The sequence below is a fragment of the Ricinus communis genome, chromosome 3 (genome assembly GCF_019578655.1).
Source record: "Ricinus communis isolate WT05 ecotype wild-type chromosome 3, ASM1957865v1, whole genome shotgun sequence".
Classification (NCBI taxonomy): Eukaryota; Viridiplantae; Streptophyta; class Magnoliopsida; order Malpighiales; family Euphorbiaceae; genus Ricinus; species Ricinus communis.
In genome coordinates, this window is record NC_063258.1 from 17,579,307 (window position 1) to 17,595,678 (window position 16,372).

General features: G+C 33.0%; 1 non-coding gene across 1 annotated transcript; it reads left to right on the top strand.

The window, feature by feature from the left end:
• Window positions 1-13,365: 13,365 nt before the first annotated feature.
• On the top strand, window positions 13,366-13,472 carry LOC112534133. Its single transcript, XR_003078442.2, has one exon. It is a non-coding gene; the product is annotated as a small nucleolar RNA R71 (small nucleolar RNA).
• Window positions 13,473-16,372: the final 2,900 nt, after the last annotated feature.

Genomic DNA, 16,372 nt, shown 5'->3' on the forward strand with positions numbered 1-16,372 from the left:
TCTTGAGAAAGACGTTTAGGTTTGAATTATCCTTTGCAACCTAGAATTGAATTCGCCTGGAGATAGGGTGTTCATTCTACCGGATTGAGAATTAACAACTCTCAATAGTGTTAAATGGTACATAATGCTAATTTGGATAATTAGAGTTAGGAAGAGATTTCAACCTAATTAATCTAAGTTAAGATGTTAATGTCCTTGAGAAAGGCGTTAATTGCGTAGAGATTTTCTCACGGAAATTGAATCCAATCAATCAATTCCATCTTTAGTTTCCATTCCCTATAGACAAGAATTCCCAAGGGGTTATTCCTTAACTTGAATTAATCCTTCCCTAGTAGCCGTAGTTAGACAACAATTAGAGTAGCTATTAGTTAATTTAGGAATTATTCATCATTCATTTAGGCTAATATAACAGAGAATAAAGGAGTAACTCGAGGCTTTCACTTTCCCGAGGAATACGACCTTGATACTCGCCATTAGTGCTAGACTGCATCGATAGGTACACTGCCTTAGATTGTAGCTGCATAGATAGCAATCATCAAGTTTTTATGAGGTTATTCTCTCATATTCATAAATATACACGTTTTACAGCGTTATTTTCTTATATTGATAAAGATACCACTTTAACGGGGTTGTTCTCTCATATTAAATTATTAGCACTATTATGGGGTTGTTTTCTCAAATTCATAGATATACACATCTTATAGGGTTATTTTCTTATATTGATAAATATACCCCTCTTACGGGTTGTTTTCTCATATTCTAAAATTAATAAATTTTAAAGGGTTGTTTTCTCATACTCACAAATATACCACAATTACGAGGTTATTTTCTCCTATTGATAAATATCCCCGTATTACGGGCTCATTTTGCAATGTTAAAAAATATACCCCTCTTATGCGGTTGTTTTCTCATATTAAAAAATTTACACCTACTACTAGCCTGTTTTCCAAGACTCGCAATTACACTACTTTTACGAGGTTATTCTCTCATATTCATAAATATACACGTTTTACAGAGTTATCTTCTTATATTGATAAAGATACCACTTTTTTGAGGTCGTTTTCTCATATTAAATTATTAGCACTATTATGGGGTTATTTTCTCAAATTCATAGATATACACATCTTACGGGATTATTTTCTTATATCGACAAATATACCCCTTTTACGGGGTTATTTTCTCACATTCTAAAATTAACACATTTTAAAGGCTTATTTTCTCATACTCACAAATACACCACAATTACGAAGTTATTTTTCCCGATTGATAAATATCCCCGTATTACGGGCTCATTTCTAATATTTACAAATATACCCCTTTTATGCGGTTGTTTTCTCATATTAAAAAATTTACCCCTTCTATGAGGCTGTTTTCTTAGAACAACAATTACACTACTTTTATGAGGTTATTCTCTTATATTCATAAATAGACACGTTTTACGGAGTTATTTACTTATATTGACAAATATGCCACTTTTACGGGGTTGTTTTCTCATACTCCCAAATATCCCTGTATTACAGGTTTGTTTTCTTAAACTTGCAATTACACTATTTTTACGGGGTTTTTTTATGAGATTCATAAATATACAGGTCTTACGGGGTCATTTTCTCATACTAAATTATTAGCAATATTATGGTGTTGTTTTCTCATATTTATAAATATACACGTTTTACGGGGTTATTTTCTTATATGGACAAATGCACCATTTCTACAGGGTTATTTTCTAATAAAATAAAATAAACCCATTTAAGGGGTTGTTATCTCATACTCATAAAGAAATCAGCCTTGTAGAACGGGTAAATTTTTAATATGAGAAAATAGCCTCGTAGAAGAGTAAATCTTTTAATATGAGAAAACAGCCTCGTAGAAGGGTAAATCTTTTAATATGAGAAAACAACTGCGTAAGAGGAGTATAATTATAAATATTAGAAAACGAGCCTGTAATACGGGGAAATCTATCAATCGGAGAAAATAACCCTGTAATTATGGTATATTTGTAAGTATGAAAAAACAACCCCTTAAATGGATTAATTTTATAATATGAGAAAACAACCCCGTAAAAGGGGTAAATTTTTCGATAAAAGAAAATAACCTCGTAAAACGTGTACATTTATGAATTTGAGAAAATAATCCCGTAAAAGTAGTGTAATTACGAGTCTAAAAAAACAGTCTCGTAGAACGAATAAATTTTTTAATATGTGAAAACAATCCCGTAATATGGAAATATTTATTAATCCAAGGAAATAACCCCATAATTATGGTATATTTTTTAGTATGAAAAAATAATCCTTTAAATAGGTTAATTTTATAATGTGAGAAAACAACCCTGTAAAAGGGGTATATTTTTTTATATAAGAAAATAACCCCGTAAAACATGTATATTTATGAATCTAAGAAAATAACCCCGTAAATATAGTCTAATTGCGAGTTTGAGAAAACAGCCTCGTAGAAGGGGTAAATTTTTAATATGAGAAAACCCCATAATACGGGGATATTTATTAATCGAAAAAAATAATCCCGTAATTTTGGTATATTTGTGAGTATGAGAAAACAACTCCTTAAATGGGTTAATTTATAATATGAGAAAACAACCCCGTAAAAGGGGTATATTTGTCGATATAAGAAAATAACCCCGTAAAACTTGTATATTTATGAATTTGAGAAAACAACCCCCTAATAGAGCTAATAATTTAATATGAGAACACAACTCCACAAAAGTAGTATATTTATCAATATAAGAAAATAACCCCATAAAACGTGTATATTTATGAATATGAAAAAATAACCCCATAAAAATAGTGTAATTACGAGTCTAAGAAAACAGCCTCGTAGATGGATAAATTTTTTAATATGAGAAGACAACCTCATAAGAGGATATATTTATAAATATTAGCAAACAACCCCGTAATACGGAGATATTTATCAAATAACCCCACAATTTTAGTATATTTGTGAGTATGAAAAAAAATCGCTTAAATGGGTTAATTTTATAATATGAGAAAACAACCCCGTAAAAGGGGTAGATTTGTTAATATAAGAAAATAACCCCGTAAAACATATATATTTATGAATTTGAGAAAACAACCTCATAATAGTGCTAATAATTTAATATGAGAGAACGACCCCCTAATAGTTGCATATTTATCAATATAAGAAAATAGCTCCATAAAACATGTATGTTTATGAATATGAGAAAACAACCTTGTAAAAGTAGTATAATTGCGAGTCTGAGAAAACAGCCTCGTAGAAGGGGTAAATTATTTAATATGAGAAAACAACTCCGTAAGACGGGTATATTTATAAATATTAGAAAATAACCCCGTAATACGGGGATATTTCTCAATCATAGAAAATAACCCTGTAATTTTGGTATATTTGTGAGTATGAGAAAACAACCCCTTAAATGGATTAATTTTATAATATGAGAAAACAACCCCGTAAAAGAGGTATATTTGTTAATATCAGAAAATAATCCCGTAAAACGTGTATGTTTATGAATTTGAGAAAACAACACTATAATAGTGCTAATAATTTAGTATGAGAAAATAACCTCGTAGAAGTGGTATATATATTAATATAAGAAAGTAATCCTGTAAAACGTGTATATTTATGAATATGAGAAAATAACCCCCGTAAAAGTAGTGTAATTGCAAGTCTAAGAAAATAACCTCGTAGAACAGGTAAACCTTTTAATATGTGAAAACATCCTTGTAGAAGGGGTAAATTTTTTATTATGTGAAAACAATCCCGTAATATGGGGATATTTATTATTATGCAGAAATTACTCCGTAATTGTGGTATATTTGTCAGTATGAGAAAACAACCCCTTAAATGGGTTAGTTTTATAATATGAGAAAACAACCCCGTAAAAGAGGTATATTTGTCGATATAAGAAAGTAACCCCATAAAATGTGTAATTGCCAGTCTGAGAAAACAACCTTATAGAATGGATAAATTTTTTAATATGAGAAAATAGCCTCGTAGAAAAGGTAAATTTTTTAATATGAGAAAATAACCCCGTACTACAGGGATAATTATCAATCGAAGAAAATAACCCCGTAATTTTGGTATATTTGTGAGTATGAGGGAACAATCCCTTAAATGGGTTAATTTTATAATATGAGAAAATATCCCCGTAAAAGGGTATATTTGTCAATTTAAGAAAATAACCTAGTAAAATGTGTGTATTTATGAATTTGAGAAAACAACCCCGTAATAGTGCTAATAATTTAATATGAGAAAACGACCCCGTAGAAATGGTATATTTATCAATATCAGAAAATAACCTCGTAAACGTGTATATTTATGAATATGAGAAAACAATCCCAGAGAAGTAGTGTAATTGCGAGTCTAACAAAACAGCCTCGTAGATCGAGTAAATATTTAATATGAGAAAACAACCTCGTAAAAGGGGTAAATTTTTTCATATGTAAAAATAACCCCGTAATACGAGGATATTTATGAATCTAAAAAAATAACCCTGTAATTGTGGCATATTTATGAGTTTGAGAAAGCAACCCCTTAAATGGGTTAATATGAGAAAACAACATCATAAAAGGGGTATATTTTTTGATATAAGAAAATAACCCCGTAAAACGTGTATATTTACGAGAATACAAGCCCATAATAGTGCTGATAATTGAATTAGAAAACGATCCCCGTAAAAGTCATATATTTATCAATAAAAGAAAGTAACCCCGTATAACATGTATATTTATGAATATGAGAAAATAACTCCATAAAATTAGTGTAATTGCGAGTCTGAGAAAACAGCCTCGTAAAAGGGGTAAATTTTTTAATGTGAGAAAACAACATCGTAGAAGGGCTAAATTGTTTAATATGAGAAAATAACCCCGTAATACGGAGATATTTATCAATCGGAAAACAGAATCCCGTAATTTTGGTATATTCATGAGTATGAAAAACAACCCATTAAATGAGTTAATTTTATAATATGAGAGAACAACCATGTAAAAGGGGTAGATCTATAAATATAAGAAAATAACTTCATAAAACGTGCATATTTATGAATTTGAGAAAACAACCCCATAATATGCTAATAATTTAATATGAGGAAACAACCCCGTAAAAGTGGTACATTTATCAATATAAAAAAATAACCCCGTAAACGTATATATTTATGAATATGAGAAAACAATCCTGTAAAAGTAGTTTAATTATGAGTCTAAGAAAACAGCCTCGTAGAAGGGTAAATTTTTTAATATGAGAAGACAACCCCGTAAGAGGATATATTTATAAATATTAGCAAACAAACCCGTAATACGGAGATATTTATCAATTGGAGAAAATAACCCAGCAGTTTTAGTATATTTGTGAGTATGAAAAAAAATCCCTTAAATGGGTTAATTTTATAATATGAGAAAACAACCCCGTAAAAGGGGTAGATTTGTTAATATAAGAAAATAACCTCGTAAAACGTGTATATTTATGAATTTGATAAAAGAACCCCATAATAGTGCTAATAATTTAATATGAGAAAACGACCTCGTAAAAGTGGTATATTTATCAATATAAAAAACTAACCCCGTAAGACGTGTATGTTTATGAATATGAGAAAAAAACTACGTAAAAGTAGTGTAATTGTGAGTCTGAGAAAAAAGCCTCGTAGAAGGGTAAATTTTTTAATATGAGAAAATAACTCTGCAAGAGGGTATATTTATAAATATTAAAAAATAACTCCGTAATACGGGAATATTTATCAATCGGAGAAAATAACTCTGTAGTTGTGGTATAATTGTGAGTATGAGAAAACAACCCCGTAAAAGTGGTACATTTATCAATATGAGAAAATAACCCCGTAAACGTATATATTTATGAATATGAGAAAACAATCCCATAAAAGTAGTCTAATTACGAGTCTAAGAGAACAACCTCGTAGAAGGATAAATTTTTTAATATGAGAAAACAACCCCGTATGAGGGATATATTTATAAATATTAGCAAACAACCCTGCAATACATGGATATTTATCAATCAGAGAAAATGACCCCTTAATTTTGGTATATTTGTGCGTATGAGAAAACAACCCTTTAAATAGCTTAATTTTGTAATATGAGAAAACAACCTCGTAAAAGGTGTATATTTGTCAATATAAGAAAATAACTCCGTAAAACGTATACGTTTATGAATTTGAGAAAACAACCCCATAATTGTGCTAATAATTTAATATGAGAAAACGATCCCGTAAAAGTGGTATATTTATCAATATAAGAAAATAACCCCATAAAACGTGTTTATTTATGACTCTCAGAAAACATCTCCATAAAAGTAGTGTAATTACGAGTCTAAGAAAACAGCGTCGTAGAAAGGGTAAATTTTTTAATATGAGAAAATAACCTCGTAATTTGATAAATTTGTAAGTATGAGGAAACAACCCCTTAAATGGGTTAATTTTATAATATGAGAAAACAACCCCGTAAAAGGGGTATATTTGTCAATATAAGAAAATAACTTCGTAAAACGTGTATATTTATGAATTTGAGAAAACAACCCAATAATAGTGCTAATAATTTAATATGAGAAAACGACCCAACAAAAGTGGTATATTTATCAATATAAGAAAATAACCACGTAAAACGTGTATATTTATGAATATGAGAAAATAACCCCGTAAGAATAGTGTAATTGCGAGTCTAACAGAAGAGCCCTGTAGTAGGGGTATATTTATTTTTTTAGACTCGCAATTACACTACTTTTACGGTGTTGTTTTCTGAGATTCATGAATATACACGTTTTTTATGGGGTTATTTTCTTATATTGATAAATATACCTATTTTACGGAGTTGTTTTCTCATATTATAAAATTAACCCATTTAAGGGGTTATTTTCTCATACTCACAAATACACCATAATTATGGGGTTATTTCATCAGATTCATAAATATCACCGTAGTACGGGGTTGTTTTCTAATATTTATAAATATACCCCTATTGCGAGTTATTTTCTCATATTAAAAAATTTACCACCTCTATAATGTTGTTTTTTTAGACTCACAATTACACTACTTTTACGGGGTTGTTTTCTGAGATTCATAAATATACATGTTTTATGGGGTTATTTTCTTTTATTGATAAATTTACCACTTTTACGGGGTCGTTTTCTCATATTAAATTATTAGCACTATTATGGGGTTTTTTTTCTCAAATTCATAAATATACACGTTTTACGGGGTTATTTTCTTAAATTGACAAATATACCCCTTTTACAATGTTGTTTTCTCGTACTCACAAATATACCAAGATTACGGGGATATTTTGTGTGATTGATAAATATTCATATATTAAGGGGTTGTTTGTTAATATTTATAAATATGTCCCTCTTATTGGGTTGTTTTCTCATATGAAAAATTTATCCTTCTACGAGGTTGTTCTCTTAGACTCGCAATTACACTACCTTTACGGGGTTGTTTTCTTAGATTCATAAATATACATGTTTTACAGGGTTATTTTCTTATATTGATAAATATACCACTTTTACTTGGTCATTTTCTCATATTGAATTATTAGCACTATTATGGAGTTATTTTCTCAAATTCATAAATATATACATTTCACGGGGTTATTTTCTTATATTGACAAACATATCCCATTTACGGGGTTGTTTTCTTATATTATAAAATTAACCCATTTAAGGTGTTTTTTTTCCCATACTCACAAATATACCAAAATTGTGGGATTATTTTCTCTGATTGATAAGTATCTGTGTATTATGGGGTTGTTATCTAATATTTATAAATATACCCCTCTTACGGGGTTGTTTTCTTATATTAGAAAATTTACCCTTCTACAAGGCTGTTTTCTTAGACTCGCAATTACACTACTTTTACGGAATTGTTTTCTCATATTCATAAATATACATGTTTACGGGATTACTTTCTTATATTGATAAATATATAACTTTTACGGGGTTGTTTTCTCATATTAAATTATCAGCACTATTATGGGGTTGTTTTCTCAAAGTCATAAACATACACATTTTATGTGGTTATTTTCTTATATTGATAAATATACCCCTTTTACGATGTTGTTTTCTCATATTATAAAATTAACCCATTTAAGGCGGTGTTTTCCCACTCTCACAAATATACCAAAATTACGGAGTTATTTTCTCCGGTTAATAAATATCCTCGTATTATGGGATTGTTTTCTAATATTTATAAATATACCCCTTTTACGGGGTTATTTTTTCATATTAAAATTTTAATGTTACTACGAGGCTGTTCTCTTAGACTCGCAATTACACTACTTTTACTGGATTGTTTTCTCAGATTCATAAATATATACATTCTACAGGATTATTTTCTTATATTGATAAATATACCACTTTTACTGGGTCATTTTCTTATATTAAATTATTAACACTATTATAGGGTTGTTTTATCAAATTTATAAATATACACGTTTTACGGGGTTATTTTCTTATATCGACAAATATACCCCTTTCACGGGATTGTTTTCTCATATTCTAAAATTAATACATTTAAGGGGTTGTTTTCTCATACTCACAAATCTACCACAATGACGGGGTTATTTTCTTCGATTGATAAATATTCCCGTATTACAGGCTCGTTTACAATATTTATAAATATACCCCTTTTACGTGGTTGTTTCTCATATTAGAAAATTTACCCTTTCTACGAGGCTATTTTCTTAGACTAGCAATTACACTACTTTTACAGGGTTGTTTTCTGATGGGCTACTGATGCAACCTACACCTAAGGCAGTGAACCTATCGATGCGGCCTGACACTAGTGAGTATCAAGGTCGTATCCCTGGAGATCAGGTGAACCTAAAGTTACTACTGTTCGTTATGTTATTTAATATGAAATAAGGTGTGAGAAGTCTAAATTAATTAACTAATGCTTATGAATGCAAATAAAGGAATAACAACAACTGACAATCGAAAGACAACCGTAATAAAGAAACAAACCCGAAGGGGACCTAAATGATGGAATTCTAAGGTTGATTTTATAAACTACTAATCTTGCTACCCGTGCCTAAATCCTGAATCGAACTCGGCTCCTCTCTCGAGCTCACCAAGTTTCTAAACCTGCACTAACCTAATGGAATCTCTTCCTATTAGATTATTACAGATTAGCATTAACCGTGATTTAGAACTATTAAGAGTTGTTAATTCTTAATCCGGCGAGTGAATTAACCTTATCTCTAAGTATTAACTACCAGTTCTTACTATTTAATTTTCAGTTGTAACAAGCATTTCTCAATGTCAAGAAACAACCCAAAAGACAATTAATTCAACGTCTCAAATCAACTGAATCAAACTTTATTACTAAACAGTAAGAAGATTACAAGAATGGCAAATAAAAATCTAACAGTTAAGCACAATCCATCAACAAAGGTGAACCCTAATGGGTTCGGCAGCCCTAGCTACTCATAATGAAAGAAACAAATATAAAAAGAAAAAAATAACAGAAAAGGAAATGGAACATGTAACCCCTCTTCTCTCGAATCGGAGTGGAAATGTTGGAAGTGCCAACTCTGAAACCAGCCTCAAATATGGATCTCGGATGTCTCGCTCAATCGTTTAGAAAATTCAATCTTTGCTTGAATCCTCTAAATCAATCCCTTGAACTGACGTTGGTCTCCCAAAATGTCAAGAATAGAGTGCAGAAGTCAGGGGTTGCGGGCATAGAGAAGTCCAGAAATCAGAAGCAGAACCCTATCTCATTTTACGTGCGCCTACTTATAGGCAGAAGTGCCCTATCCCGTGTGTCACGTGAGTTTTGTTTTATCTCCAAAACTTTGCCCACGTGCGGCCTAGCTCGCTTGATTTCCCCGAAAGTCAAGATAGCTAGTCAGCCTACCCTTGATTGCCAAACCCGGCAGAATGATAGCAAATACGCTAGCGGAAGTAAATTCACGAAAGTGGCACAAAGAGACGCAAGAGTTGTGGAAGTGTATACTTGTATTGATTAATTCACACTAAAGCTACTTACAATGAGCACACTTTCTCTCTCTACAAGCTCTCTTCCTTCATATATCACACACACCTTACAAATGGTACAAGGAAGGGGTATTTATAGCATTTTTCCCCCTGTCCGCCAACATGGCCAACATGGCCGTGCTCAAGGTCAGGTCGGGAACACGGTCCGGGGTAATAGCCGTGTTACCCATCGCGGCCGTGTTTCCCGAAGCTTCTAGGCCTTTCGCATTTGTATTCAACCAACACAGGCGTGTCCTTGGGCGTGTTGGTCAACACGGGCAGTGTTAATCAACACGGGAAGTGTTGAAATCCAACACGACCGTGTTGTGCAGCCTTCCCTTGCTAGCTGCGAGGCGGGGCGTGACACGTGCCATGGCCCATGCAAATATGCACGGCCAGTGCAACGGGCAAGGGAGGCCGTGCAAAGGCCTCGAATTGCACACTAATTAAGGAATCGACTCCGACAAACATCTAATATGCGTAAATCATCCATATAGCTTAGTTTCTGCCTGGAAATCAATCAATTTCCCATCAATGAGTCTGAAAACCTGAAAAACTCATAAACATACCAAAGTGCGATTAAACAGGAATAAATATGACTCAAATACATGAATAAATGACTGATAAACAATCAATAAATATGCATAGAATCATCTACATCAAACTACCCCATACTTAAGCATTTGCTTATCCTCAAGCAATCAACAACTTACTCCTCAAACAGATACCAAATAACTCAATGAAATACTTTGCAGGAGGTTAGCTCAAAACAAGTCTCAAAACTCCGTGATAAATTTCCTTAAAATCCCTAAATCACTAAATTCTCGAGACAAAGAACAAAGTAAATAAAGCTGCTAAAATTAAAATGATAAACCATCCAAACTGAGAATTTGAGAACCATGCCTTACAAGATGTCACTCAAAACACACAAGTGTATTATAGGTGAAAGAATATTGTCAAGCTCTCAACGCAAAAGTATAGAAAAAGGTGCTTACCATAAGCTTGCTTAAGATCCGATCTCCACTACTGTGAAATAGTCAATAAACATGATCAAAGGGTCTTGAGCCAGGTTGTAATAGGGTTAAGGTAGGGTACGGAGAAATATAGAAAGTGAGATGAAAGTTGCTGAAAAATTATGCAGGTAATGCAAGAATATAGCCAAGGATCAGATACTGTACCAAAATTGAACAATAAGTTGCTCTAATAATAAGATGATGCTCGAAATATATATATATATATATATATATATATATATATATATATTTTCAACTCCGCAACAATGATAACGCAGGATGAAGTAATACAATGCTCAATCAAAGTAGTAAAATGATATGTACCATTTGGATTGAAGGGAGCATCTACGAAAAATCTAGTAACTTAGTGAATATATGCAAATTGATCCAAAATGAAATGCAGCATAAACATATATAATTTCTAGCAATAATGGTAGAAAGAATGGTAGAATGAATAGAAATAATAAAATGAGTGTTAGAGGTAAATTATAATGAAATAAAAAGGCTAAGGCTCAAAATGGTTTCACTAATAGAAAAATAGGGTTAGGCTTTTAGCCAAATTGTGTAATTCCTAAGTGCCCAAATCATCTCATGACTATAAAAATTCATGTAATCTTAAAAGTCATCACAAAGCAAGTTCTAGAAACAAAGATTCTGTACAATGCTCACTAATAAAAGTAGAAGGAGCATAAAAGCCTCATCATTTGAGTGGCATAAAATTGCATGAATTCTCAAATCAAAGTTTAAACAATCAAACAATCTAATAAGCATCAATATTAATAATGTTCTATATCCGAGATAAAGTAAAATGAAAAAAATTAAGGAAAAACACCAGTTTACCCTGGCTTGATTAAAATTAAGAGATTTGTTCATTGCCTTCTTTTAATAAGATTCGATAAAAACTATACGGGTATCCATTCAAAAGAGAAAAAATTATCAACTACTTGATTAAAACAAAACTCAAGAAAAGGACAGTAATAATGAAAGGACTCAATCAATAAGGAAAATGAGAACAAAATAAAAACAGCAGAAACAAAATTTGTACCTGCACAAAACTAAGGTACCTACCCCACACTTGAGAAAAACACTGTCCTTAGTGTGAATAAGGTAGGCACTCCAAAATAAAAGGATTTAAATACGCACAATGAAGCTAATTATGGGAGTCCACAAAAGAAACTAGAAAACTAAAAGAAGAAACAAGACAATAGAAAGAGATAAAAACTAGAAAGTCTACTGGATACTGCCCTTGATGTGTGCTTTAACACTCCAAAATATGTTAGTCCTTAAAACTACGTACGAGCATCGAGTAGGCTAACTCCTACAAAACTCAAGAATAAACACATCCCAAGCAACATCTAGTAAAAGGTTCAATAAAATAAAATCTCCTCAAAATAAAACACACTAAAAATAGACTGAAGTATCTAACTAAAAATAAATAACTACATAAATAAAAAGATGTCCCAAAATTCAAAAAGCATAAATAGATTCGGGAATGCCTCCCGAAGGAGCTTCTTTTTGTTCGAGTCGTCTAGCTGGACTCTGCAGCAGCATTCCTGCATCGTGGGAAAATTGAGAAGGTGGGCTCAAAGTAAGTTGGGGCTCGAGGCATATAAGCGCAATGAAAAGGTCCAATGTGTGTGGTAGATGACTAAGGAGGTGCTTTCTGCACCGATTTGGGATGTCCATTCATCCACTCTGAATTCTGGCTAAGTGACCTATCAAAAATAAACTTGCAACTACCCTTCTCGGGTCTATCATAGCACAAAGTCTCAATTTAATACAAGTTGTTTTTTTCAGATGAATAACACATATTAACAGGGAAAGAAACATGTATAACATCATCTATTTGTACATCCTGTGGTTGTTTATTACATGCAGGATCAATTCCATCAATACTACAAATGGCATGAACATGGTCGATGGAAGAACTGTCAAATGGGGGTAAACTAAAAGTAACACAATCATCGCCTATATTAAGTTCTAACTTCCCCTTAAATACGTCTATTTTAGCTCTAGCTATGGCAAAGAAAGGTCTCCCCAAAATCAATGGTACACCATGTTCATTATCCATATCTATAACCACAAAGTCCATAGGAAATATGAACTTATCTACCTTGACTAGCACATTCTCCACAATTCCCCTGGGAAGCTTAACAGAATGGTCACTGATAGTTGGCTCCTAGAGGATTGCCACTGATAGACTTATCGCTAACGTCATCGGCTCCTAGAGGATTGCCACTGATAGTTGTTCATGGCCATTTCCTCTATTAAATTCTGAGCCTGCTCGGGCGTCTTACTATTCAGCGCCCCACCTGCTGCAGCATCCACCATCTGCCTTGTTGTAAGGTTCAACCCGCTGTAGAAGGTTTGAACCTGCATACACACTGGCAATCCGTGATGTGGGCAGCATCTCAAAAGATCCTTAAACCTCTCCTATGCATCGTACATGCTTTCATCATCAAACTGCATAAAAGAAGATATGTCATTTCTAAGTTTAGCAGTTTTAGCGGGAGGAAAATACTTATATAAAATTTTTTCAGCCAACGCCTTCCAGGTAGTAATTGTTTGCTATAGAAGAGATTGCAACCATCTCTTGGCTCTGTCCCTCAAGGAAAATGGAAACAATCTCAGCCGAATGGCGTCATCGGTTGTTCCATTTATCTTGAATGTGTCACAAATCTCCAAAAAGTTGGAGATATGAGCATTGGGATCCTCACTGGGCAATCCTCCAAATTGCACGCTCTGCTGGATCATCTGGATGACATTGGCTTTTATTTCAAAGTTATTGGCCGCTATAGCAAGTCTGACTATACTAGTTTTTGTCCTATCCAAAGATGGTCGAGCAAACTCATACATTGTCCTCTGATCGTCATCGGCCTGGGGGTTGAGGTTCTCCATTGCGTCAGCTCCTTGAACCTAAACTGTAACTCCGTCCTCCTCCTCAACTGCCTGCAAATATCATCTCAATAATCTGAGAGAGCGCTCCGAGTCAGATAAGGGTGCTATGGGATCAGGGTTAGAGCTCCTGGTCATAAACTACCTGAAACAGACAACCAAACAACCACCAATCAACAAAAACAACAAAAAATAAAAATAAAGAATAAATAAATAAACAGATAATGACTAAATTAACACAAAAACAATTCACTCTAGTTCACCGTTAATTCCCCGGCAACGACAGCAAAAACTTGATGGGCTATTGATGCAACCTACACCTAAAGCAGTGAACCTATCGATGCAGCCTAGCACTAGTGAGTATCAAGGTCGTATCCCTGGAGATCGGGTGAACCTAAAGTTACTGCTGTTTGTTATGTTATCTAGTCTGAAATAGGGTGTGAGAAGTCTAAATTAATTAACTAATGCTTATGAATGCAAATAAAGGAATAACAGAAATTGATAATCGAAAGACAATCGTAACAAAGAAGCAAACCTAAAGGGAACTAAATGATGGAATTCTAAGGTTGATTTTATAAACTACTAATCTTGCTACCCGTGCCTAAATCCTGAATCGAACTCGGCTCCTCTCTTTAGCTCACCAAGTTCCTAAACCTGCACTAACCTAATGGAATCTTTTCCTATCAGATTATTACAGATTAGTATTAAGCATGATTTATAACTATTAAGAGTTATTAATTCTTAATCCGGCGAGTGAATCAACCTTATCTCTAAGTATTAACTACTAGTTCTTACTATTTAATTTCCAGTTTTAACAAGCATTTCTAAATGTCAAGAAACAACCCAAAAGATAATTAATTCAACGTCTCAAATTAACTGAATCAAACTTTATTACTAAACAGTAAGAAGATTACAAGAATGGCAAATAAAAATCTAACAGTTAAGCACAATCCATCAACAAAGGTGAACCCCAATGAGTTCGGTAGCCCTAACTACTCATAATGAAAGAAACAAATACAAAAAGAAAAAAATAACAGAAAAGGAAATGGAACATGTAACCCTTCTTCTCTCGAATCGGAGTGGAAATGTCGCAAGTGCAAAACTCTGAAACCAGCCTCGAATATGGATCTCGGATGTCTCGGTCAATCGTTTAGAAATTTCAATCTTTGCTTGAATCCTCCAAATCAATCCCTTAAACTGACGTTGGTCTCCCAAAGTGTCAAGAACAGAGTGCACAAGTCAGGGGTCGCACGCGTAGAGAAGTCCAGAAATGAGAAGTAGAACCTTGTCTCATTTTACGTGCGCCTACTTATAGGTAGAACTGCCCTAGCCCGTGCCATGGCCTGTGCAAATATGCACGGCCTGTGCTAATGTGCAAGGCCCGTGCAATGGCCCGTGCAACAGCCCGTGCTAATATGCACGGGTCGTGTTGCTAATATGCACGACCAGTGCAACGGGCAAGGGAGGCTGTGCAACGGGCCGTGCAAATGTGCATGGTCGTGCAATTGCCCGTGCAAAGGCCTCAAATTACACGCTAATCAAGGAATCGACTCCGATAAATATCTAATATGCGTAAATCATCCATATAGCTTAGTTTCTGCCCAAAAATCAATCAATTTCCCATCAATGAGTCCGAAAACCTGAAAAACTCAGAAACATACCAAAGTGCGATCAAACAGGAATAAATATGACTCAAATACACGAATAAACGACTGATAAACAATCAATAAATATGCATAGAATCATCTACATCATTTTCTCAGATTTCTAAATATACTTGTTTTACGAGATCATTTTCTTATATTGACAAATATACCACAATTACGGGGTTGTTTTCTCATACTCATAAATATACCAAAATTACGGAGTTATTTTCTCTGATTGATAAATATCCCCGCATTACAAGGTTGTTTTCTAATATTTATAAATTTACCCCTTATGGGGTTGTTTTCTCATATTGACAAATTTACCCCTTCTACAAGGCTGTTTTCTCATATTCGTAATTATACTACTTTTACGGGGTTGTTTTCTCATATTCATAAATATACACGTTTTACGAGGTTATTTTCTTATATTGATAAATACACCATTTTTATGGGGTCGTTTTCTCATATTAAATTATTAGCACTATTATGGGGTTATTTTCTCAAATTTATAACTATACACATTTTATAAGGTTATTTTCTTACATTGACAAATATACCCCTTTTACGTTGTTGTTTTCTAAATAGTATAAAATTAACCCATTTAAGGGATTTTTTTCTCATACTCATAAATATACTAAAATTACGGGGTTATTTTCTTCAATTGATAAATATCCCCGTATTATGCGGTTGTTTACTAATATTTGTAAATATATCCCTGTTACGGGGTTATTTTCTCATATTAAAAAATTTACCTTTCTACGAGGTTGTTTTCTTAGACTCATAATTACACTACTTTTCCAGGATTGTTTTCTCAGATTCATAAATATACACGTTTACGGGGTTATTTTCTTATAT